Source organism: Erinaceus europaeus, chromosome 9, assembly GCF_950295315.1.
Source record: "Erinaceus europaeus chromosome 9, mEriEur2.1, whole genome shotgun sequence".
In the NCBI taxonomy this organism is placed as follows: Eukaryota; Metazoa; Chordata; class Mammalia; order Eulipotyphla; family Erinaceidae; genus Erinaceus; species Erinaceus europaeus.
The window spans coordinates 9,721,068-9,745,903 of record NC_080170.1 but is presented as its reverse complement, the minus strand read 5'-3'; the positions used below and the strand labels follow the sequence as shown (position 1 = coordinate 9,745,903).

Below are 24,836 nucleotides of genomic sequence, written 5' to 3'. Positions count from 1 at the left end.
TCCTCCCCCTGGAAGCCCCACAGGCAACATCCAAAGTCAGCTTGTCTACTCTCAGCAAAACACCTGCTCCTGTCTCCTCTGCTTCTGTTTAGCAAGTGCTGGGGGCTGGGGGGCACCCCTAGGCGTCCCCAGCCCAGAAGGCCTCTATGCTCACAGTCCCTTAGCTCCGTGGCTCTGCAACTAGGATATAGCTGAGCATCTTGGGCGTACCCCAAAGTCCCACTGCCCACTCCCAGTGTGGTCCCTGCCCGTGGAGACTCCCCTAACTGATGCTTCCAGACCCCTCCTCCAACCTCTGCCACCTTCTCTTCAGCAGGTGACCCCTTCCCACTTCCAGTGTGGGAGGCATGGGGGGTAGGGGGGTGGGCACAGCAGGTGAGGATTAGGGTCCCCACCTCTAAGGGTTAGAAGTGATTACCCACAGTGTCTGGCTTATCCCCGGGACTCAGAAAATGGTGGCTCTTATCACCATCAAAATAATTAGTGCCGGGGTCTCTGAGCTTCTGCAACCCACCCCCTTTTCCCCTCTCAGCTGCAGGGAAGAGGGTCTGACCCTCCTTCCTGCTGAAGACACCCCATGTGCCCCGAGTCCTTTTCTCACACCCCTACCTGAATGGCCTGCGGCACCCCCTTCCCCCACATCCATCTCTTCTGCAGGGGTTTCTTCTCGCCCTGCACCTGCCCTCTTCCCCAGATCCTGCCCCAGACACTCCTTTCCTTTCACCTCTGCCCTTTAACCTCCCAATGAGGGGGGTCTCCACGTCTGCTCCCCCCTTCCCCAGCCCCTCCCTCCCTCTGAAATTGTCTGCCAGGGCTCCTCCTAAGCTCAGCGCCCCTGCTCCCCCCCCCCGGACCCATGATACAGCGGGTCTCCTGCCTGCTCTCCTGTGCCAATGCCCTTGTGATATGGGTGCCCACCCAACCATCTCCCCTTCTGCTCTCCCACTGTCTCCCCTGATGGTCTGCTTTATCCCTACTTTATCCATATAACCCCCATCCCCGTCTGAGGCACATTTGGCTCTGCCTTATACTGTCACCTGGGTCATGTCAAACTCACTCCTGTCCAAAGGCCCCTCACTCCCCGGGTCTCCCCTTCTCCTGGGGACTCCAGAGCCCTGCACCTCTTTTTCCATTAACCTTCCCTCACTTCCCTCTCACTGCATCCACTCTTTAAATACCCCTCCGTCAGGTGCTGGAGCTGTGTGTTCATGTTGGTGGGGGGAGCCCCAGTATTTGCACCCTAGCAGCTGGAGAGACACATTGGGGAAAAAAAGCCCCGTGGAGGGATGGATTGGGAAGCTATGACTGTCCAACTGGGATGGGGTGCAGAGACCAGCCGCACACTGCTTCCTGCCGCCCACCTCTGGGGTGACTGAAGGCCCGGTTGAGGCTGCAGGCTCTGGCTTTGTAAAGACCCTCTCCCCCCATCCAGCTTCCTCTCTGTCTGATTAATCTCCGCAAAGGGCAAATGCTCCTGCAAACTCACCCGCCATGGTTCCCCTGGGCTGTAGTCAGTGGTCAGTGGCCAGAGACCTCGTGCCAACCTTCAAGCCCTGGTCAGGCCTATCCATCATGACCACTCTGTCCTCTCCTTGTAGGGCTTCTGGGGCTTCATCTTCCCTGGGACCCTGACCTGGGTGTTTGTGGGGCCTGCCACCCTTATCTCTGCCAGCACCACTGTGTTCCTTCTGGGCTGGAAAACGGAGGCAAGGACCCCTGTAGCCAGCCCATTGCTGTTGGAGGCATGAACTGAGACCAAGAAAAGGACCCAGCCCAGCTGTGGGCACATAGTAGGTGCTTAGTACACAGGAACTTCCCTCCCTCCTTGACATTGCCTGGCTCCCCTAGGTGGGGTCCCGTGGGTCTTCCTCTTCTGACACCCACGGCCTTTCCCAGGCAGTCTTGCCCACCCCCAGCTTCTGCTGTCTGTCCGGCTGTGTGACTTCCCGCTTCCAGCCACCACAGCACCTCCTCAGAGAACCCGAAGTTTCTCCTGGCTGCTCTTCACTGGGCACTAGCTGGGCTGGGTTGGATGTTGCTTTGGCAGTGGGCATGTGCCAGGGCCTCTGCGTGTCTGACTCTGAACTTGGGCAGCCTGGTCTATGGGGAGCTGTTTAACAGCCTGGCCCTCTGCCACCGGGTCCTGCAGGTTGCCTACAGCCGAGGGCTTCTGGCCAGACCACCAGGAGGCGCTCCTGGGTGCTTCTGTGGGAAGCCTGGGGCTCTCTCCCTGCGAGGGAAGGGTGGCGGGGACGGTGGAGGTGCTGGGGGGAGGGAAGACTGAGGGGGAGGGGGAAGAGGTGCAGATGCAGCACCACGCTGGAGCCTCTAGCATGCAGGGGGTGGGATGCACCTTCACCCCCCCCAACTCTTCCAGCCCTGCATCTGAGCCCTGGGTGGTTTGGGGGCGCTGGGCCCTGCCACTGGACTTGGGCACCTGCGGTGTCTGTCCTTGTGGCTGGCTTTCTGCCTTGGTGGTTCAAGCCGGGGGCTCTGCTCCCCACAAGTCTGTCCAATACTCATTTTCTTTTTGCAGGGGAGACCCTGCTGTGGTGGTTGGCGGGGGGGGGGTTGCCAATGAGAGACTCCAGCACCCTCTAACCCGCTTTCCCAGATAAGAGAAATACTGGGGTGGCAGGGCTGGGTCTGGGGGTGGGGGAGGGGATGGCACCTGCAGAATAGAGGAAGGGGGAACTCCTCCCTGCAGAAGGGAGGACAGGAATTCTGGGGTCCCCAGCGGAGACATTAACACCCCCTGTGCTGCCCCTGGAGCTCCCCAGTACACACAGCCCCCCCCCCAATACACATCACTCTGACCTGCAAACCTGCAAATCTCCAACTTTGCTGCGGGAGGGGACCAGCGAGGCTCTGGAAGGATAGGTGCTGCCAACCTCCAAACCTGGGCTTCTCCACCTCCCCGGACAGAGTTGTCCCCCTTCCCCCCATCTGCCCTTGGTCTGTCTGTACCCCTCCCAGTGCCCTCGGGTCAGCTCCTTCCTGGAACACCCCCGCCAGCACCCCCACCCCCCAGCTGGAAGTTGGGTTCAGACTTGAGCCTCCCCCCGCCCTCGGGGCGCCCGTGCTCCTGAGAGCTGGCTGTTGGGGGCTCGCCCATGGGGGGGTCGTCGCCTTTGGGGAGTCCCTCCTGGGGGGCTGGGGGTTCCCTCCATCAGCACCGTCTGCGGGAGCTGTCCTTTCAGCACCTCGGCCAGCGCGCACGGCAGCCCCGGACCTCTCCTGCCCAAACCCGCACCCCCCAAAAGCCTCGGTATCCCGCTCCCCCGGCGCCTCGCAGCCTCCAGACGGGAGCGGGACCCTGTTGCCCGCAGCCCGGCCCCGCCTCCCGGCCCGCGGCCAGCACCCACCTGGCGGTCCCGCCACCCGAGCCTCCGCAGGACCGGCCTCCGGCGCCCGCGCCCCGCACTCCCAGCCCGAGCGGGGCCGCGCCGCCCGCCCGCCAATCACGCCCCTCGGCCGGGCCCTGACGCGCCGCCGCTCCCCTTCCAGATGGGAAATTCAAATCTCTCCCTCCCTCCCTCTCCCTGCCTCCCTCCCCCCCCCCTCTGCGCTCCACTCCCCGTCCTCCGTTCGCTGCCTCCTTCCCCTGCAGCTCCCCCGCCCCCCCCCCCAGCTCGTCCCTTGTCCTGGGGCTCACTCCTGGGGCTGGGGACTGCAGGGGCTGGGGTGTTGCCGCTCAAAGACCACCTTCTCGGAACCTCCTTCTCCAACCCTCAGAGCCCTGCATTCGCTTTTTGGGGAGCCCTCCAGCACCCCCCCCAAGAGCTCCTCCCTACTTGTCTTTTGTGTGCTCCCACAAAACCAGACCACTGCCACCCAGTCATCCTTGCAGCCCCTCGATATATAAGCTGTACACACACACACACACACACACACACACACACACACACACACACACACACCCCACATGGTGGACCACACACCTTACCCAGCTCTGAGCACTTGGAAACTCCAGGACAACATCAGCAGCTCCATGGATGATGGAGGGGTGTATGAGTGTCTCTCCCCGCCCCTTCCTACCCTCCCTCCCTTTCTCCCTTGTTCTTTTTCCCAAAATACAGCTTCAACAGAAACCATGTTCAGACCCTATGAATACCCCTTTCCCCCAGTGAGGCATCTTTACCAGGGCGGCTCAGCTCAGTTCTAGGCAGACAATGCCCCAGCCAGGCCGTTCTAGCTCTGCTGTTCTGTGAAGGATAAGGGATCCTGCGGCCAACTTTGATACTAGAAGGCCATTTCTTTCTCTCCGATGCTCCCACAAAGCAAAAGGGGATTCCGAGCTCAGGGAACCCCCTCCCTTCCCCACAGCCTTATCACTCAGTCCTCCCTCCCTCCCCCCTCCTCTCACTTTCATTTATTATTTTTTTCTTTTCATTTTATCCTCTCCCCTAATGAGCCTCTCCATCCTGTCTGCCACCGCCTGGCTGGGAAATGCTTCTCTGCATCCAGGCCAACATGCAGAAAAACGGCTTGGGGAGGAGAGGCCGGCGGGAAGGCTTTGCAGGGGTTTCCGCAGCAGTCAGGTTCTGTCAGAGTGGAGATGACTTTGGGGTGGCGGCAGTAGGGGGTGGCTTCCTTCCAAGCAGGGAGCAGCAGCCAGAGCTGCAGGACAGGCTGGGGAGAGGGAGGAGGCGTGACTGGGCTGCATCAGTGGGGAGGACTCCTTCCTGGGCACTAGCCATGGAGGCCTTGTGTGTGTGTGTTGTGGGGGACACCCTTTTCACCCGAAGTCACCTGGAGGCCACGGGGAGGCCCCTCCTTCAAGGCCAAGCCCTCTGTGCAGTGGCTCCGTGGGACCAAGAATACCTCCCATTCCTCACCTGTCTCCAGGCAGACGCTAATGGAAGGGGGAGGGGTCATGTTTGATTGGAGGGACTGAGAGTTGCCTGAGGAGAGTTCCAGGCAGACCTGACAGCATTTCAAGAGTCTCTCCCCACCCACCCCCAATCCATCTCCCTCTTGTCTCCTGGCTCTTCTCCAGCAGGAGCTCTGTGAATGGAGCCTGGTTGACAGTGGTTACAACTGGCGTTTTTTTTTTTTTCCCCCCACAGCAGGACCATACTGGGTTTAACAGCCCAATTTAGACCTTCAGAAAAACAACAACAACAACAACAACAACAACAACAACAACCGCTCAGCTCAGTTCTAGGCACCACCCTTTCCGAGACCAATCAAGGATCTTGGAGTATGTTGAGAAGAGGAGGAGGTGGTTTGGAGGCAGGGACCTGGAAGTCAGGGGTTTTAGGATGTTTCACCAGGAAGGAAGAACACCACTGAAGGACTGGTGAGCCAGACTTAGTATGTAAATCCCAGCACTTGGCATGGGACCTGGCAAAGAGGAGCTGGGGAGAGATGCTTGCTGTGTGAACACAGGACCACTGTGAACAGAGGCACTCCTACTTCAGGGCCATGGGGGCAAAGGCAGGGGGAGTAGCTCACAGAGTTAGCACCTTCCAGCCTCTGACCACAGCGGGAACTTCCTCATGCAGAGTGCTGAGGTCCTTAGCCCTGGAAGAGATGACAGGTCCCCAGGCTGGGGACCCCACCACTTCTGCTCACTGCCCCTTTTGAACCCAAGCATTCGGGTGTCTCTAAAAAAAATGGCTCAACCAGATGTGAATCAGATCCAGCTCTGGGAGAGCTTACAGATGAGCCAAGGGGCAGCTCGATGATGCTGTGGTGAATGGTCAGGGCAGATCATATCTCTTTAGCCATTGATGTGTGTGTGTGTGTGTGTGTGTGTGTGTGTGTGTGTGTATAAGAAAGATGGCAAAGGAGAAACAATTACAGAAGCCAGAACTTCCACCTTCTGCACCCCAAAAAGAATTTTTGATCCACATTCTCAGAGGGGTAAACAATAGCAGAAGTAAAGAACCTGAAGTGTTTCAGCAATCTTGTTTTTATGCCATCACTGAAAGGGAATTGACTCTGGAAAACACCAGAGGAAGCCAGGCACCAGTTCTCTTATGTGAGAGAGAAGAGGAAAAAAGGAAAGACACCCAGAAGTAGTAATAGGTATAGGGGTAGCTTAGAAAGGAAGAGAAGGCAGGACCATTGAAAAAGAAGGGGAAATACACACACACACACACACACACACACACACACACACACACACACACACACACACAGATATAGATAGATAGCTATTGAATCAAGAACGTGGGTGCAGAACTCTTGGGGTGGGAATGGTGTGGAATTATACCTCTGTTATTTTATAATTTTGTAAATAAATATTAAGTCACTAATAAAACAAAATAAAACAAAACAAAATAATAAAACCAGCCCATATCAGTGACCTTGAGAGAATTACAGCAGTTTCCAATGGAGGGAATGGGACACAGAACTCTGGTGGTGGGAACCATATAGGATTTTACTCCTATTATCTTATAATTTTGTAAATCAGTATTAAGTCACTAAAAAAAGAAAGGGAGAAAAAGGGGGCAGAGAGAATACCTGCTACCAGCCTGAACACGACCCTCAATACTCTGCCACCCTCTACAGAGAAGCTATAATGCACTTGTCTGCAAACCATGGGGTAGGTGGGTCCTGGCTACTCAGGTGCTTTGTAGAAATCACCCTCACCCTGCAGCTGACACAGGCCTGCCTGTTTCAAGGTGGGGACATTGGCGGCCCGCCAGACCCAGCGGATCTACAGAACATTTTTAGAAGCTGGGGTGCCAGCCCAGACCTTCCGTCTCCCGGCTCGGGGGTCTTCCCGCTGCGGGGCTGCTTCTGCCAACACAGCCCTCCCTGCTTCGCTCTGGCTCTGCAAACACTGCACTTACACTGACATTTATAGTCTTCCCTGCATTCTAGCTTCTCGTGGGGGAAGCTGCCAGGAATTCACACCCAGATCAGGATCCTCATGTCAAGTAGGTTGTTGGCATTTGTTCCTGATCCAAACCCAGAGCCTGCTGTGTAGACAGTCCCCACCCCCGCCCCTTAGAGCCCGCCTGGTAAAATATTCACTGGGCTCTGTGAAAGGTATCTTCTTCTGGCTGGGAATGATTTGCCACTTTTATTTCTAAGCCCTGGGTACAGAAGCAGGGGGCCAGACTGGGACAGATTTCTGAAACGTACAGGCCTGGAATGTTCATGAAGATGCCTATCAGAAGAGGAGCTGACGGCAGGGCTTTGAGCAGGGGATCCAGGAGCGGTTGTGTGAGGAGTGACAATTGTCTCTGGCCAAAAGGCCACCCCAAGTCTTCTCTGCAGCTGCCTCTGTCCAAAGGGTTGGCCAGAGATTCGGGGGAGGGAGGTGTGTGAACCCCACATCCTGGAACCTGGAGGAGCAATATTGGTCTTGGTGTGAGGGGTGGTATGGTGCCCCAGGCAGGTGTGGGTTTCTGGGGTGGGGGTGAAGCCCAGGGAAGGGCTCCAATGGAAGTGACCTTTCTCTTGCCACTGGTCAGGCCAGGGTACCACTACTGTCACAGCATGAGGCCAGTCCACGCCCCCTTCTCCTTCAAGGTGGAGTCAGGCAGGTTGAAGGCTGATCTGTCAGTGGAGTATTGAGTGCAGCCTCCAGGGAGGGAGAGGCCAGCACCTTGGTGGACGGATGAAGGGGGCTGTCACCTTGTGCTGCTCACTCACAAGTCCTGGCTCTGGACTTGGGCACTCATGGTTGGCCTGGTGTCTGAGTTTGCCCTGTGCCCTGCTCTTGTGCCATTTGTCTTGTTCCTGTCCTCCAAGTGACACCCAGGTCATGCCAAGCTCAGTGGCCTGTCATCCCAGTGGGGTCTGTCCATAGTGCTGTGGGTACCAGGCAAGGGTGCCATGTACGTAGGACCTGCCACCCCCTTGCCCGGGTAGTGGTATGCTTCTAAGCATTGCTGTCAGGAGAGGAGGCACAGGTGACAGGGTGAAGCCATTGGGGTGGGATGTAAGTGCCACCATGTCCAACATGGAGGGGGGCAAGGCTGCAGCTGTGTTCCCAGGACTGGCACATATGTCCTGTCACTGTGTGGGCAGACAGGGTGTGTGTGTGTGTGTGTGTGTGTGTGTGTGTGTGTGTGTGTGTGTGATCCAGGAGCCTGTCACCTCCACTGCGCAGCCTCCCAGGCTGAGTGTCACCCAGAGTGAGACTCCTCTTTAGTCTTTCTCCCTCTCCTGGAGAGACTCTAGTTTCAGCCCCTGCTGGGAAGCTGAGAACCCTTGGGCTCCTCCATTCTCCATTCTGCTTCTGAGAAAGAGGTTCCCAGCTTCCCCAAGGGGTGAATCCCGACATACTGGTGGTTTCCGGGAATGTGAGCAAGAACCACAGGGGTGGGGGGCTCTCTGCCAGAGTCCTGTCCCTCTCCCAGCTTGGTGTCCTCAGGGGTCCTCCATCACCCCCCACCCCATCCTGAGCCCGCCTCCTGCCCCCAGGCTCTTCTTAGTGTCTCAGAGCAGTCTTGGATTCCACACTTGGAACTGTACCCCCAGGTCTCCTTATATAGACCCCCACCCCCAGCTTCCTCAATTTTGTGTCTGTGGTACCAGTCTGCAGCACCCTAACATCTGGCCAGGGAGGGTGGGGGCGAGTCCTCCCTCCTTTGCTTCTGCTTCTTACTCTCAAGCCTTCTGGCTCTCTGGGAGGTGAGTAGACCTCCCTGCTCACCAGGAGGTCCTTGATGACCCTCAAGTCACCCAGTGCCTCCCCTCCCCTGCTACCCAAGCCTCCTCCCCTCATCTGACTCTGGACCTTTTTATACACAGTATAAAGGTAAGTCACCTTCCCAAATGTTCTTCCATCCTCTTCATGACAAATGGTCCTCCCCCTGCCTCCCCCTGACGTGAAACCCAAGCTCAAAAAAGATGGTCTTTCCATGGCTGAACTCTCCCCTTAGGAGACAGAAAAACAGCACCACCGAATGTGCGAATCACAAGCAAAAGGCCAGCTCAGTCAAGTTCAAAATCCTGGAATCTGGAGTGACACCTTCTCTGTACCGCTTGATGTTCACGGGTGGCCCATTCCCCTCGGAACCAATCAGAAATTTCTAGACAACTTCTGGTCCCAAACCAAAATCTCCTTGAGCTGGGAGCTCAGGAATTTGCGTTGCTACAACTTTCTAAATCCTTGCCTGGAACCTGAGACTAGAATCTGGAAATCGAGACACTAGTCTTGCAGAACAATGCAATCGTGGGACCATGGGATATTCTGGAAGTAATAGACTCATAGACTCAACTCAAGGCATGCATTCACTTTTAACTTCAGAACCGGAAGTTGTCTGAATTGCCAGCAGTGTGGCAATTCAGAAGTAGCCCTGGAGTGTGATTCTGATCCCAGTCTAAGAGGAGGTTTTGTTTTCTCAGCCTGGACGCTCCTTTTGGGGTGAGGTGGGGTGGGATGGGAGGCTTTGGGCTGCCTCTAGGGTGTCACCCACACTTGTGAAGGGAGCTCCTCTTCCTACCACAGCCCTCCCTCCACAGGGCTACGGTTCCTTCAGGGCCAGCACAGCTCGGCTCTCAAAACAGATCCGGCTCTCGGATAAAACGACTCTGAGGACACATTACTGCTGTTTCATTGCTGCAGCAGGCTTATCCCAGGGACGTGGACAGTGGAGGTTAATAAGCTTGGGGAGATTTCAGTCAAGGAAATGAAAGAGAGAGAGTGGCGAGTGCTGGGGGGCCGCCAAGTGCTATTATGGAGACTGATGGAGAGTGTGTGGTGTGTGTGCGTGTGTGTGTGTTGCTAAGAGAGGAAATGAAACCTACAAAAGAAGCCAGCAACCAGGAGGTTACTTTTCTGACTCAACTCACAGCTGGGCAGACGAGGGCCCAGCCAGGGCAATGGACTTTCTGAGCTCCACACAGCAGACCAAGGAGACAAACTCCTGGCTAATCGTCTCTCCTCAGCAATGACCCTGCACAGCCCACTGTGTCAAGGACCTCAGGTGTGCTGAGCATCGATGGAGGAACATTCTAGATGCTGGCCCTCTTGGCCACATGCCTTGAAGACCCTGTGGATGAGCTTGGTCATTATTATTATTTGTCACCAGTGTTATTGCTTGGGTTTGGTGCCAGCACTATGAATCCACTGTTTTTGGTGGCCATCTTTTTCCATTTTATCGAATTGAATAGAAAGAAATTGAGAGAGGAGGGGAGACAGAGAGGGAGAGAGAAAGACAGACACCTGTAGACCTGCTTCACCACTTGTGAAACATCTCTGCTGCAAGTGGGGAGCTGTGGGCTTGAACTTGGATCCTTGCACGGGTCCTCGCACTTAGTACTGTGTGTATTTAACCAATGCACCGCTGCTTGGCCCCATTACATTTTTTTTCTACTTTATTGGATAGGACAGAGAATAATTGAGAGAGGAAGGAGAAATAGAGAGGGAGACAGAAAGAGAGACACCTGCAGCCTGTTTCATGGCTCTTAAAGTATCCCCCTTGCAGGTGGGGAATGGGGGCTCGAACCCTGATCCTTGCTGGGGCAGTCTTGATTCTTTCCTTCCCTTCCCTTCCCTTCCCTTCCCTTCCCTTCCCTTCCCTTCCCTTCCCTTCCCTTCCCTTCCCTTCCCTTCCCTTCCCTTCCCTTCCCTTCCCTTCCCTTCTCTTTTCTTCTCCTTCATGATGCTTTCATCAGAGCAGTTTGGAGGACCAGATGCTCTTGGAGGCAGATGAAGATGAAGAAGTTGCTGAGTGTCACTCCCCGTCCTGTTTCCACACCCTCCCCCCACGCCATTTCACAGAGAGAGCAGTTCACATGCTCTCCTCCTCACAGACTGATGTGGAGTGCCCAGAGGGGAGGGGGAGGCCGCTCGCCACAGCTAACGCTAAGCCAACACGCTAAGTGTTGTCCAAGTGAAGAGGCAGTTCCGGGGAGGAGAAGGGAACACACACAGCTTGTGGACCAGATGGGCAGGGTGGCCGCTTGGGGGGTGCCCGAGCCTCAGGGACGGCGGTGGTCCCTGGCTGCATGTGGGTGTCGTCTCCCCCCAGGGCCTGGGGCCTCCTCTCTGAAACTCAGTTTCCTCCTTGGTGACATGGGGGGGGGGCTTAGATAAAGCAGCATGCCCAGTGCTGGGAGACAGGGGGCTGGGGGTTCATCCAGGGACCCTCCTTATTCCCTCTAGTACCCCAGCAAAGGCAGGGACCCATTGTGGAGTTTGAGAGTGGGGGGCTTCCTGTTCACCATCCTGCTGGACAAGGAACCCCCATCACCACCACCACACAGACCTTGTGATTTCTCTGAGTTTGAGTTGGAAGGAGAAAGAAAGAAAAGGCTTGAAATTGGGGGTGTGGGGGGCGGAGAGACATGGGTGCCATGGTCAGAGCTCAGGACTGTGTGCTTGAGGTTCTAATGGTGGTCCCTGCGTAGGTTATGCCAGAACAACACTCTGGTTCCCCCCGACCCCCCGTTAATCAGCACACCTTTAAAAGTTGCTGGGTGCTGGGCAGTGGTGCATCAGGTTAAGTGCGCATAGTGCTGATCAAGCATGAAGACCCAGGTTTGAGCCCGGCACCCCACATGCGGTGGGGGAAACTTCGTGAGCCGTGTAACAGTTTGCAGGTGCCTCTCTGCCTCTCCCCCTCTCTCTCCTCCCCTCTCAAGTTCTGTCTTACGGGATGAAAAAGAAAATAAATTGCTTAAGAAATGGGGCTGGTGGGTGGGGGAGACAGCATAATGGCTCTGCAAACAGACTCTCATGCCTGAGGCTCCTAAGTCCCAGGTTCAATCCCCGCACCACCAGAAGCCAGAGCTGAGCAGTGCTCTGGTGTTTCTCTCTGTGTCTCTCTCTGCATCTCTCTCAAACATAAAAAATTAATAAAAAATTAAAAAAAAAAAAGAAATGGAGGTGGTGATTCTCTCACTTCTTCGCCTCTCTTTGCCCCCCTTCCTCTACAGCACAGGGTCCTCGCTGGGATACTGTGCTCCCCAAGCTGGCCCAAAGGAGGGTCCAAGTGTGTGTGTGTGGGACTTGGGTTTGGGGTCCAAGAACAGGAGCACAGCTGCATCGGAGGGTTTAAAAATGGCTGCTATGTGCCCCTCAGCTGCCAGGGGTGTCTTTCAGGCTAAAAACAGCAACAGTGAAACAAAACAACATTAAACCACCTTGGATCTGGTAAACAGATATGGAGCTCAAGAGATCTGGGAGCTGAGGGACAGGGAGGGGCTCCCACTGGCAGGCCTCCCCTGGGTGGCGGTGGGGTCACAGTCTACCTGCTTGGATCCCCTTGAATGTCGTGATGGGCTTTGCCCACGGGGGTGTTCAGATTCTGAGCAAAGTGGCGCTGTGTGCTGGAGGACACAGCTGTGACACAGGTGCCATCTGGGCTTGGTGGGGCTCGGCAGGTGGCCAGTTTCTTGGGGGTGGGGGGATGGGGCTAGGTGGCATTCTGACGCTTAGCTTGGGGGGCAACTCTCACCCTAGAGCTGAGGCGACCCAGGTAGAGCACCCTCTCTGGGGACCCTGCGGGTCCTTGGCGGGGCTGTCTGCCCCAGGTCTGGGGGTGATCGTGATGCCGTGGGGTTTGGGGGGCAGGTTGCTGGAGAGCAGGGCCCCAGAGCTGGGTGGTGATTTCCCAGAACCAGCCCTCCTCCCCTGGGTGGGTGCCCCTTGCTCTATACCCTCTACCGCATCCCCCCACCCCACCTTCAGATGGGGCTTCCAGCTGGCTCCCCAGTCCTCAGGTCTGCCTGCGTCCATCCCGCCGTCACCCACACGTGCTCACAGCTTATTCCGACACCTCGTGCCCACGCCTCCCTCACACGGCAGCGGCTCTGCCGAAGCCAACTTGCCCACTTCATGTGGGACGATGGGGTGTGGGGAATGTGCACAGGGGCCTGGGCTCAGACAGTTGGTCCCTGCTGCCTCCACTCCCATCCCGGGACTGCAAGATCAGTCCAGGGACCATCATGGGACACAGACCATGCCAGTTGGGGCTGGAGAGTCTTCCTTCTGGGCACCAGGCTGAGCTGGCAACAGTGGCCTCTCATTTAAAGCCCCTCCATGTATCCATATGAATTGAGGTTGGGGGGGCCGCTGTGTGGAGCCTTAGAATGGAGGCCAGTTTGGAACCTGCAGGCCTCTTGTGACACCGGTTCTTCCTGAGGACCAGTGACCACTCTTCCTGCTACATTCCTTTCTTTCCCAGATGCGCAAATCCTTTTCATGCCTGTCCACTATGGTCTGGAGGAGATGGAAACCCTTGCAACCGACCCAGGAGGCCTTCCCTGTCCCTGACAGCGAGCTTTCCCTCTGACCCGCCCCTGCTCAGCTAAGGAGGAAAGAAACCTCTCCCCGGATGCTGAAGGTTGGCGTCCTGTCTGAGCTGTGAGGATAGCTTTTGCTCCTTCTTCTTCTAGCGTTTGCCCTTCTTCCGTAGCCAGTCAACAGCGTCAGGTTGAGCCTGATGTCTGCTTGTTGCTGGCTTTGAAAGTGACTGGGATCCATGTGGATTCAATTGGCTAGGAAGGATTGTCAGTTTCCCCAATAAATGGGTACTCACGGGATGCTGAGAGCAAAGGACTCACTGCTCTGCCCATGTGAACCCGGAGAAGAAAGAAAAATCAGACTTGGGGCTGGGCAGTGGGGCATCTGATTGAGAGCATACTCAAGGACCCAGGTTTGAGCCCCCGACCCCCCCCCCCCGCAGGGGTGCGAGAGCTTCATGAGCAGTGAAACAGGTCTGCAAGGTGTCTCGGTCTCTCTCTTCCTCCTCTCTATCTCTCCCTTCCCTCTCAGTTTTCCTCTGTCCTATCAAACAAAAGAGACAGGAGGGGGTGGGTAGTGGTGCACCTGGTTGAGCACACATGCTATCATGTGCAAGGACCCAGGTTCAAGTCCCCACTCCCCATCTGCAGGGGGAAGCTTCATGAGTGGTGAAGCTGAGCTGCAGGTGTCTCTCTGTCTCTTTCCTTCTCTATCTCCTCCTTCCCTCTCAATTTCTCTAAAATCAATAAGAACATTTAAAAAAGAAAGAATAGAAAAAAAAGAAAAGAGAAAGAGAGAAAAAGTGACACATCCCTTTGTGCTCTGGGAGGGGAAGGGACCTGCTGGTGTGAACACAGCCACAGTGGACGTGGGGCCTCTGAGGGGGGATGAGACATGGTGGTGCCTACCCTTGGGAGACAACGGCTTAGTGGCTGGATGAGGGAACCCAGGTACCCGCTGTCCCCTGCCATCCTTTTGTGACAGTCACACCTGTAGACCAGCTGGCATCTCTTTGCCGGTGATTCACCCACCCCACCCCTGTTACCAGCCCGAACCCACTTTGATGGTGTGGGTCATCCTGTGTGACAAAGCCACCTCACTGGCTGGCAGCCACCGGAAGGTGCTATCGCCCCTGCCCCACTTTGATCTGGGCTCTCTTGGCCTTTCTCCTCCCCATTCTTCCTCTTCCCTCTCTCTGCCTCTTGCCAGCCCTTTGATCTTTGTATCTTTCTTCTGGGTTTTATCTAGTTCCATTAAGAGGATGAAGCTTCCATCCTGCGTCTGTGGCTCTCAGGCTCCAAACTCTAGGGTGACTCACCAACACCTGGGGCTTCAAGTCCGGACCCAGGATCACCCCACCCCCACCCGCCTTGATCCCCTATCTGCTTGCTTTCTGGTGCAGCCCCTCTGCCTGCCAGAGCGCTCTCCCTGCCCTGGGTTGCTCCATGCCTCTCAGCCACTTAGAGACCCCCCCCCTCCAGTCCCCTGAGACTGCCTGCTGCTCCCCCCATCACAAGCAGCTTTAGTTCACCCTCCTGATTGCCCAAGTCCTCCCAGACCCTGGCCTGGCCTGACCGTCCCTGTTGGGGGTTAAAGCAGCTTGTGGTCCTGGCTCACGGACCTTGGGCCCCCTCTCAGGGCTGGACCTGGCAGGCTCAGATTCTAGGGCCATGGACTGCAGCTACTGCGGAGCCCTGCCCCGCTTCTCTATTTTTAAAAATCCACATACAGGGCTGGCAAAGTGGCTCACCTGAGAGTGCGCTGCCTTGCCCTGTTTGAGACTCAGGTTTGAGCCTGGCCTCCACCTCACTGGGTGGAAGCTTCAGTGCTGTGGTTTCCCTCTCCCTCTCCCTCTCCCTCTCCCTCTCCCTCTCCCTCTCCCTCTCCCTCTCCCTCTCCCTCTCCCTCTCCCTCTCCCTCTCCCTCTCCCTCTCCCTCTCCCTCTCCTTCTCCCTCTCTCTTCTCTCTCTCTCTCTGTCTCTCTCTCTCTCTCCTCTCTGCCTCCCTGTCTCTGTTTAAAAATAAATGAGAATATATCCACGTGCAACCCCGTGGCTTCTTGCCATGCATGCTTCCAGCCTGTCACTGGGATCTTTCGGGGACCGTTTGTTGGGGCCCACACACACCTGGTTCCTCTCTGTCTTCCCTGTCCCCCCTCATTCTCAGCCTTTATGGTCCAGGTTGGGGGACTCTATGTCCCCCTTCCCGTAGGTGGTTATTCAACCCCGGTCAATCAGTGACCTCTAATCACTGTGACTGGCTCACAGAGTGCAAGTGACTCCAAGCTAAGCCAGTGAGCATCAGCGCTGGGACTTTGGCTCCCACCAGTGGGAGAGAGGATGGCTGTCAGGGCCCTGGCAGTGCCGGCATTCTGTAGCCCCCGGTGTCCGGATGGTATTGGCACCATGGAGTTAGAGCCAGTGCCAGAGAAGGCAAATTCTCTATGACGATGCCTGAGTGCCCAGACCCCAACGTACCTCCAGGCCTCATCTGCTGCTGTGTTTTTCTGCCAGGGGACATCCACTGGAGTGGCTTTGGATGAGGGTTTTGTCTCGGCCACCTACTGGCACCTGTGACTTGGCTCTTCTCTGGCAGAGCCTGGCCCCTGGAGGGACCTGCATTTAGTATCTGGACGTTTGTAAAAAGGACTTGATGATCCTAGTCCCAGATGTCGGTCTCTGGGCAACATGGTCCCTGTGTCCCCATGCTCTTGTGGAGCAGGAGCTCAGGCGCTGGGTCCTTGCTCAAAGCTTTGCTCAAAGCTTGTCCCCTCATATCCCAGCTCCCATATCTGCGCTCCCCCCAACACGCATTCTGTTTTGGCTGGTGGCAGCTCTGTCATTTCACCCCTGAGTGGCAGTGGCGGTCTTGGGTAGGTGCCATCCATTGCTGGTGATTCTTCAGCATCTAGTTTGTCAAGTGGAGCTGCAAATGTTTTGCCGCCAGAACAGCGCCTTGGGGCCTTTGTTCTTCCCCTCAGCCCTCCTCTTTCAGAAGCTGTTTTCCTGAGTCAAACGCTGTTTTCCTGAGTCTCCCAGCTGCACGCCAGCATTAAGCACCTCGCCTCTGTCCCACCTCTTCCTGTTTGATGGGCTTGAAAGGCCACATTCTAGGCCCTCTCGTCCTTGTCAAGGTGACTTTTGGGGTGTCATCCCCCGAACTGCTTCATTTCAAAGTCTTCCTGCCCTGGGTAGGCGTGGGGTGGAGAGGTGTCCTGATTCTAAGCCGTCAGCTTTGAAAGGATTTTCTGGAAGAAGCCATTGCCTTATACTTTCCGTCAGGACACCTGTCCTTAGCCTGCTGTTGGGCCCCATTTCGCTGAGGTGGTCAGACCTCAGAGGCGTGGTGGGGCGGCTGAAGCTGGACTTGTGCGAGGCTGCTCCTTGGGGGCTCTTGGAGGTGCAGGCTGGGGCTCTCAGGTGGTCTTGTAGACTGGCTTCTGTCCAGCCCACCAGCTTCCTTCCTCCAGGTCCTGTGACCCAGGTTTCTGAGTGGGAGTTCATGGTTGGGAGGCATGAGAGGCGGGAGAGATGGTGTCTCTAGGCGGCTGGTCCTGGCGTGGGGCTCCTTTCCCATGTGTCCTCTCTCAGGACTGTCCACTCCCCTGTCCTTCAGGCTCAGAGGTGGCAGTGGCTCCACACTTACACTGGCCCAGGGGACTGGTCTGCCCAGTCTGTCTAGAATGCCCATGGAGACTGGCCCAGGTGTCCTGCCAGGGGTCTCAGTGAGGTAGACACTTGCTTAGCACAACTCCTGGATTGAGCTCTTCCTGAAACCCAGAGACTGTTCTTGAACATTTCAGTCACTCATCCCTCATTGGCCAGACCTGGTGCCTTGGGCTGGTTGGCTGCCAGGGGCTGGGAAGTGGGGCTGCTCATCCTGTGTGGGGTGCGGCAAGCTGGATATGGGAGACTCACAGCTTCCTGTCCTCAGCAGGGAGTTCCCGGAGACCCACTGAGGTCTGTCCAGAACTCTCTGACCAGGACAAAGAGAGACGCAGGGCCCTGGACTCCTAGCCTGACCTTGCCACATCCTGGCTGTGTGACCTTGGCCAGTCAAGCTCCCTCTCTGAGCCCCAGTCTCCTTGCTTGTAAGGCGAGGGAGGCATTGCTGTGCCCTTGTGGTCACATGAGAGGCTGGCAGCTGAGCTGAGCCTGGCATACCCCATCCCCTCGGCACCTGGGGTGGGGGTAGGGGTGGTGGTGCTGCTGGAGTGTTTCTGGTGAGAGCAGATGGACGATTCACAAACAAACAGAAAGATAATTCAGAGGGCAACAAGTGCTCAGAAAGTATAAAACCAGGCGATGATGGGTGATGGGTGGATGGAAGGAAAGAAGGAAGGAAGGAAGGAAGATAGATGGGCGCCCGGTGGTGGCGCATGGGGCTAAGTGCACATGATATTAAGCACAAGGACCTGCACAAGGATATGGGTTCAAGTCCCCACTCCCCACCCGCAGGGGGAACGCTTCACAGGTGGTGAAGCAGGTCTGCAGGTGTCTATCTTTCTCTCTTCCTCTCTATCTTCCCCTCCCTTCTCAAATTCTCTCTGTCCTATTCAATAAAATGGAAAAAAAATGGCCGTATTGGATTCATAGTGCCAGCGCCAAGCCCCAGCAGTAACCCTGGAGGGGGGGAGGGGGGAGAGAAAGAGAGAGAGAGAGAGAGAGAGAGAGAGAGAAAGGGAAAGAGAAGAGACGAGAAAGAGAGGAGAGGAGAGGAGAGGAGAAGAGAGGAGAGGAGAGGAGAGGAGAGGAGAGAAGAGGAAAGGAGAAGAGAAGAGGGGAGAGGAGAGGAGAAGAGGGGAGAGGAGAGGAGAGGAGAGGAGAGGAGAGGAAAGGAGAAGAGGGGAGAGGAGAGGAGAGGAGAGAAGAGAAGAGAAGAGAAGAGAAGAGAAGAGAAGAAAAGGGAAGAGAAGGGAAGGGAAGAGAGAGCGCTCCTTGGAGATGACAGTGAACTGGATCCGAGGGAGTGGAATAGGCTGTGTGAGGGCCCAGGACGGGGGCATGGCTGGTGAATTTGTGTCTGATCTGGCCATGAACTTGTCCTGTTCCCGGGACAGTAGGGAGCTCAGCTGGGCTGGAGGGCAAGGGCAGTGGGAGGCTGCTGGGCCAGGTCTGTGGCCTCACTGGCAGATTTGACAAATTGTCCTTGCTAAAGTCCCTCCATCACTGCTTTGGAAATTTGAGGCCCATAGCCCCCAGGCTCAGACCCTAGTCTTTATTTTAGTTTGTATTTTCACTAGGGTTATGACTGGGGCTTGGTGCCAGCAGTATGAATCTATTGCTCCCAGTGGCCATTTTTTCTTTTATTATTTTTTTCTGCTTTGTTTGATAGAACAGAGAGAAATTGAGAGGGGAGGGGCTGACAGAGAGAGAGAGAGAAAGGGAGAGAGAAAGAGAGAGAGAGAGAAAGAGAGAGAGAGGAGTCTGGTGGGCTGAGTTGTGGTGTATATTTTAAGTGTACATGTCACCATGCTCAAAGACCCAGGTTTGAGCCCCTGTTCCCCACCTGCAAGGAAGCTTCATGAGTGGTGAAACAGGTCTTTCTCCCTCTCTCACCTTCTTCTCTCAATTTCTCTCTGTCTTATCCAATAAAATAGAAAGAAAATGAAAAAAAAAAAAGAAAGAAAAAAGGCCACTGGGAATGGTGGATTCATAATGCCAGCATTGAGCCCTAGTGATAACCCAGGTGGCAAGAAAATAAATAAATAAATTAAAAGGAGAAAAAGACACTTGTAGACCTGCTACATGGCTTGTGAAGCATCTCCCCTGCACGAGGGGAGTGGGGGGCTTGAACCCGGGTCCTTGTGTATGGTAATGTGTGTGCTCAGTTGGTTCTGCCACCGCCCGGCCCCTTAGGCTCTGGTGTTGCTGTCTGCTTTCTCGCAGCCCCCAGCTCACACCCCTCTCCTCCGTCTCCTTCCTCTATCTCCGGCTCCCATCCCGCTGGCTCTGCAGACGCGGGAGCTGAGGGGCCCAGCCTCTCCCACTCCGTCCTCACCTCAGGACGGCTCCCTCGCAGGCAGCAGCCCACACGGCATCCTGTAAATAACTGCATGTCCCCAACACCTCTCCTTCTCCTTGGAAACCTGGTTTGTGCGCTGCCTGTGCGTGGTGAGGCTCGGGCTCGGCTCACGGTGGGGGCTCTGAGCCGGGTGGGCGCCAAAGCCCCGTCAACGGCTGGGTCACCGGGGCAGTTTATGCCAATTCCTGGAGCCCTGCTATCCTCACCGGGAGCACCGGGGAACGGTAAGTGGTCTCTGGGGTGGAGAGACAGGACCATGCAGCTGAGCCCAGCCAAGTGAGGGCGTCTGATGACAGGCCCCTCTTCTTCCCCTCCTGTCACCCCTTCTTTCCTCTTCTCAGTTCATCCTTCATCTTTTTGAATGGCCACAAATCAGTCTGAGCCATTGTTTCTTATTTTATTATCATTTTTCCCCCACCAGCATCATTGCTGGGGCTCGCTCATGCCTGCATGATGAATCTACCTTTCCGGGCGGCCATTTCATCCTTTTTTTTTTTTTTTTTTAGTCTTTATTTGATAAGACACAAAGAAATTAAGAGGGCAAGAGGAGATAGAGAAGGAGAAAGACAGAGAAACACCTGCAGACCTGTTCCACTGCTCATGAAGCTTCCCCTCCCGGCAGGTGGAGAGCAGGGACTCAAACCTGGATCCTTGCGTGTGGTAACATGCATACTTAACCAGATATCCATCTGCCTGACACTCAGACCAGCCTTTTAGATATTTCCAGGGACAGAAGGGTTTGTACACATGGAGACCTGCAGGGTCTCAGGCAGGTGGCAGAGGGGACATTGTGACTCACTGGAAATTTCAGAAGCGGCAGGAAGTAGCTTCTGGCGTGACCTATGTGTGTGTGTGGGGGGGTTGTCACCAGAAGCACACGGGCTAGGGCCCCTCTTGAGGACACAATGTCACCGTAGAACCCTTCTCCTCTTCCCAGACTGAAAGTCGCTGGGATAAATGTCACCTGACCGAAGGTTTCCCACCTTTCATTTCACTGAGTGGCATTGAATGACTTTTCATTTCCTCCCCTTTTGTTAAAGATTTATTTACTTTAGGGGCTGGGTAGTGGCGCTCCTGGTTGAGTGCACATGTTGCAATGTGTAAGGACCTGGGTTCAAGCCCCTGGTTCCCACCTGCAGGGGGAAAGCTTTGCAACTGGTGAAGCAGAACTGCAGGTGTCTCTATTTCTGCCTGTCTCTATCCAATAAATAAATAAAGATAATAAAAAAGATTTATTTACTTTAGTTCAAGATGGGCTGAGTGGTGGTGCAGCTGGTTGAGCTCACATGTCACACTGTGCAAGGACCTGGGTTCAAATCCATGGTCCCCACCTGCAGAGGGAAAGCTTCACAAGTGGTGAAGCAGCACTGCAAATCTCTCTCTCTCTCTCCCTCTCTATCTTCCTATTCTCTCTTGATTTCTCTCTTTCTCTATCCAAGAAATTCATAAAAATATTTTAAAAAATATATTCTATTTTAGTGGGAGGCAGAGAAAGAGATGGAGAGACAGAAGTCAAGAGCACCGCTCAGCTCTGGTTTATGGTGTTGGTGCTGGGGCTTGAACCTGAGGCCTTGGGAATGATGATGGAACCAGAGCTAAGTGTCTGAACTCAATTGCGACTGTCATAAACCCCTGTGCCCTTGATATAAAGCAACCTTCTTGGATGACATGGCTTCACCTGCTGGCCCACAAATTCTCCAATCATCCACTGCGTTTTCTTTTGCCTTCTCGACCTCCTCACTGCCACTTCCCTCTCTGGCTCGTCTGACATGAGTGTGCGTGTGAGACGCACAGGAATGCGGAATGCGTGTTCATCACCGAGACTTGGGCAGTTGGGCATTTGTCTTTTCTGTCATTCTGGGGGGGTCTGGGGGGTCTGAATGGGAGTGGGGTTCGCTGCCCTTGCAGCTGTTGTGATGGACCTCAGGTGCCTTTTGTGCTGCCCCTTTCTCCTGTGCTTTTGGGGAGCCAGCCTCTGCTGCTTCTCTGCTTGTGTGGTTTGGACAAAGCCCAAATCCTCTTTCCCTCGAGCTCGAGGGATTGGCACACAGCCCAGACCTGGGATTTAGAGATGAACTTGTGACTTGGGATGGCTTGCCCAGTGAGTCCTGGAGTTTGTTCTGGAAATATTAGGAAAAAAAAAATAATGAAAAGAAATAAAAAGTCTCCTGCTGCCGGAATCACTGAGCTGACAGTGTGAGCCTGGAGTCACAGTAACCCTCCCGGGAAGGAAGCCCAAAGTAGAGAGAAACAGAATCAGAGATACAGACGGGGGGTGGGGGGTTGGGGGGGATTGGAACCTTCAGAGCTCGCATGACTCCTGGATCAAACCCTTCCTGAAACCAACAATCTGCCCTTGAACATTTCTGTCACAAGAAGCCACAGGACCCCTCTTCCCCCTTTTACAGCTTTTTGACTGACTTGTTCTATCATGGGCACCTGACGTAAGCCTGACGGGGCACGGTGCTGATACATGAGGGTTATGACACTGCAGGAATCAGGCTCACAGTCACGGTCATGGTGTCTCAGCAGAGCTGAGGGTGGCGGCACTGGGCTGCACCTTAATCACTCTGCTTTCTGTCAAAGGTGGATTTTACTCCTCAGCTTGGCTTGTAATGACACCTGAACCCAGCTCTCCTAGAGCGCCCACCCCCACCCCAAGTCCCGACGCCCTCTGCGAAGGCCCTCCCTGCTGCCTCCCAGCTAAGCTGAGCTGTTTTCACAGAGCTTCTGCGCTTTTCCGTTTTAGCTCCACTGAGCTTCCGTGCTGCTCTGCTACAGATTATCTCCTCTGCTGGGCGGGGGTCCCGCGGGGCAGCTGCCTGGCCCTGCGGTGTTTGCTGAGTGAACGGTGTCCCCTGTCCCTCTCCAAGGACGCGCTGACTCTCTCCTGGCCCTGCAGAAGTCACGGGGCAGCTGTCTGTCTGTTTGATGGGGCACCCGGGGGTCTGGCTGGCTCCACTGCAGGACAGTGGACCCCAGCCGATCTCGTGGGAAGGCAAACCGATGCCCCGAGAGACATCGTGGGCTCCTGTGCTTTGCCGGGGTTAGGATTTCATCTCCCACGACTAAAAAGAGATTTGTTTCCCCGGGGATTTTGATGGGGGAGCTGTGTGTCATGAAAGGGCTCTTCACTGTGAGGTTCAGTGGGGGCAAGCCCTGAGGTGAGGAGCGGGCCTCTCGGCCAGTGTGTGGGGTCAGGGGTGGCCATGTGAGCTCTCCTCTCTTCTCATGCCACCCCAGTGATGTTGGGAAGAGGCCCCCTAGTGGTCCCTTTCTGCAGGGGGGAGTGGGTGAGCATGGCAGTGTGGTCACTCAGGGCCCCTGTGCTGTTGCCTCCCGTCACCTCTGGTCCTGGGGCCCAAAGACAAAGCAGACCCCCTGCCCAGCTGCTCAGCCAGGGACTCCCAGTGACCACGGGGACCATGGAGTAGTGCTTCTACCTGCCACCCCGGCTGATTGTGGGGACCGCGTTACACTCCTTTCACGCACTGTGCTGGTACACACAAAGCCCCTGTCACATCTGTTTAAGGTGAGAAGCCTAGCCTTGCCACGTGGGGGCAGAAAACCCGTGACACTTGCGATCAAAGAGGGTGCCAGGACATGGCAGCAAGGTGACAGGTGCACCTCAGTCGCGGGGAGACGGCTGAGACCAGAGACCAGAGACATGTTAGGGTGTCGGGACCCAGCAGGCACCAGCCTGGGACTTCAGCTGGAGCTCACAGAGGGTTGGGGAGCTGGGCAGGGGGCGTGATGGGTAAAGCCTCAGATTCTCAGGCATGAGGCCTTGAATTCAGTCCCTGGCATCGTCTCTCTCTCTCTCTCTCTCTTACTGCCACAAGAGTTATGGCTGGGGGATCATTGCCTGCACATGAATCCACTGCTCCTAGCGGCCATCCCCCTCTTTTTTCTTTCTATTTTATTGGCTAGGCTAGACAGAAGTTGAGAAAGGAGAGAGGAGAGAGAGAAAGGAAGATAGAACGAAATCTGCAGACTTGTTTCACTGCTCATGAAGCTTCCCCACTGCAGGTGATGAGTGAAGGCTCGAACCCAAGCCCTTGAGCATGGTGATACGTGCACTTAACTGGGTGCACCTCCCCCTGGCCCCCCCCTTAAAAAAGAATTCTTTAAAAAATAAAGTAAGAAAGAAGGAAAGAGGTAGGCTGGGAAGACAGTGCAGCATTAAGGTTCCAGACTGACCCTCCAGAAGCCCCGGATTCAGTCCCCGGCACCACCAGAAGCTAGGACTGAGCAATGCTTTGGCCTCTCTCTCTCTCTCTCTCTCTCTCTCCCTCTCTCATGAAACCAAATGAATGAGGCTTTCACAAAAGAAAAAAAAATAGAGGACTAAAATGAGGCCCCCATTCCCTGGTGGTTGACATGCTATTTGAACTGAGAGCAGCTGAATTGTTGAAAGTCACTTCAGCGCCAGCACTTCCAGACGATAGTGGAAGACCCCTCCATCACCCACTGGTGTTCTCTGGAGCCTCCCCTCAGCTCTCCTCTGCTTCTGGGCTCAGCCCTTCTTGGCCCAGAGAGCTGCTGGGGGGGGGGGAGCTGGTGGTGGTGGTGGGTGCAGGCCCCGAGGGAGTCACTCTGTCTCTATTTCTGAGTTTCCTCAGGGAGAAATCGAGGGTAGATGGGTGACCTCCCTATTTGTAGGGCTTCTGGAAGAGTCAGATAAGATGCCACAGGATCACTGGGCCCAGCCAAGGTAACCCACCGCAGGCAATCAGGTGTTGGAGCTTTTTTCCCATGGCAGCATCAAGGCTCACTTTTAAAATATATATTTATTTATTTATTCCCTTTTGTTGCCCTTGTTGTTTTATTGTTGTAGTTATTATTATTGTTTTCATCATTGTTGGATAGGACAGAGAGAAATAGAGAAAGGAGGGGAAGACAGAGAGGGGGAGAGAAGATAGACATCTGCAGACCTGCTTTACTGCTTTACCTGCAGGTGGGGAGCCGGGATTTGAACCGGGATCCTTACTCCAGTCCTTGTGCTTTGTGCCACTTGCACTTAACCCACTGTGCTACAGCCTGACTCCCAAGGCTCACTTTTAAGCTGGTCGTTTTGTAGGGCCCACTAATGATGACATTCCAAATAGCCAAACAGCCCTTGGCAAAAACAATGCCACCATTCCCCACCTGCTGAGGGGGCAGCATCTGATAACTTTGGACTCGAGACCCCCCGCCCCCTTTCCTCCAGTGCCAGGTACCCCTCACCCAAGTCTCCGCTTGCTCCTCTGTAAGCTGGGAGCCACAGGATCAAGGAGGCAGTTTAGTGGCTGACGAAAGGACTTGCAAACCCATACTCCCAGGTCCTATCCCGGGCAATGTGTCTCTCTGTCTCTTTCTCTCTCATGTAAGCAGAAATCAACCTTTGAAAATGGGGACAATGGCTCACAGGCCAGTCATCCACCCTCGTGGGCTGATGTAGTCTCTCAGAGGGGCACACTCATTTCTATGTCTCCCAACCCCTCTGGCTGGGCACAGGGAATCCTCCACAGGGTGTGTGGGGGGTGGCCAGGGGAGACATCCTGAGTCTTGGTCCCCACAGCTGGCTCTGCTGCAGAGGGGTGTGCCATGAGCTCCAGCTGTGGCAGCCTCTGTTTTTAGCTACTGCCCTTGCCCCCTCCCCCCTTTTTTGTGTGTG

General features: G+C 55.3%; 1 protein-coding gene across 2 annotated transcripts in view; it reads right to left on the bottom strand.

Annotated features, from left to right (window-relative positions):
• CPLX2 (complexin 2) overlaps window positions 1-24,836 on the bottom strand; it is a 70,298-nt gene that overhangs the window by 6,835 nt on the left and 38,627 nt on the right. Inside the window, exon 1 of one of the 2 annotated variants that reach the window (XM_007524364.3) lies at window positions 3,366-3,459. The exons of the other annotated variant lie outside the window; for it this stretch is intronic. The gene's annotated coding sequence lies outside the window, so the exon portion shown is untranslated. Of the gene's footprint in view, window positions 1-3,365; window positions 3,460-24,836 lie in introns of those variants that run through there. 2 annotated transcript variants of the gene reach the window in all.